At 25.5% G+C, this 903-nt stretch overlaps 1 protein-coding gene across 1 annotated transcript in view; it reads left to right on the forward strand.

Moving 5' to 3' along the window:
• Positions 1-903, forward strand: part of LOC106682723 (soma ferritin) — a 4,009-nt gene that overhangs the window by 1,293 nt on the left and 1,813 nt on the right. The window lies entirely within an intron of this gene.

The following is a 903-nucleotide window of genomic DNA, read 5'->3' on the forward strand; positions in this document are numbered from 1 at the left end:
CATATTGTATATATATGTATCGTCAACTACAATGCCACATTTGACCTTACGTCGTCAAGTATATTAATTTTGAAAACCGTAAACCTTCTATAATTCAATACTGACTAAGAATTAACTATTCATACTAAACTCAACAGAATTAGATAACTTAAAAAAAAATTAAATTATAAAATAAACAAAGATTATCCAAAAAGTCCCAACAGTTCTTTATTTACCATATCATATTAGTTTCTTTTATTTATAAAACTTTGAAATCTGTTATGTCCTAGTCAAATGAACCTGTATTTTTCACAAGAACATTTAAAAATAAAATCTATTCTTTGCCAACATTGCACTTTAATATTAAATCATCATAATAATATTATTATATTATCAAATTAACATAATTTTGATCCTTTTTTTTTTCCTCTCAATTTTCCAACGTTTCGGCCCTCAGGCCATTCTCAAGGATACAACCTACAAACATTTTTTTTATAACAATTACATTATTTCCTTCAACTACACACTGATTTCTTTGGCCATACCTTCAATATTGATGTCATTGCTTTTTTAAAAAACCCAAAATTTCAGGCTAATTGCCCCTGTCACATCTTTAAAATAAATTAATCATTAAAATAATATCATAATCACTTTATAAAATTTTGTTTTTAAATAGATTTCTTACTTACATAACTTGTTTTTAATAAATTGATATCCTAGATTTAAAACTTTTTTTCAAACCACTTTCCCTTCTTTCATTTTGAGAGAGAGAGAAATACTTTATTTATCTGTGCTGCCCAAATACATCAGTTTGCTATCTCACACAGCATACTTATCAATCCGTAATCGGACATATATAAATTACACACAAATGGTATAATCAGAAAAAAGAGATACAATAATAAGATATAATAAACAATTTTT

This window comes from Halyomorpha halys, unplaced genomic scaffold, assembly GCF_000696795.3.
Source record: "Halyomorpha halys isolate HHAL.00 unplaced genomic scaffold, Hhal_1.1 Scaffold437.1, whole genome shotgun sequence".
Taxonomy (NCBI): Eukaryota; Metazoa; Arthropoda; class Insecta; order Hemiptera; family Pentatomidae; genus Halyomorpha; species Halyomorpha halys.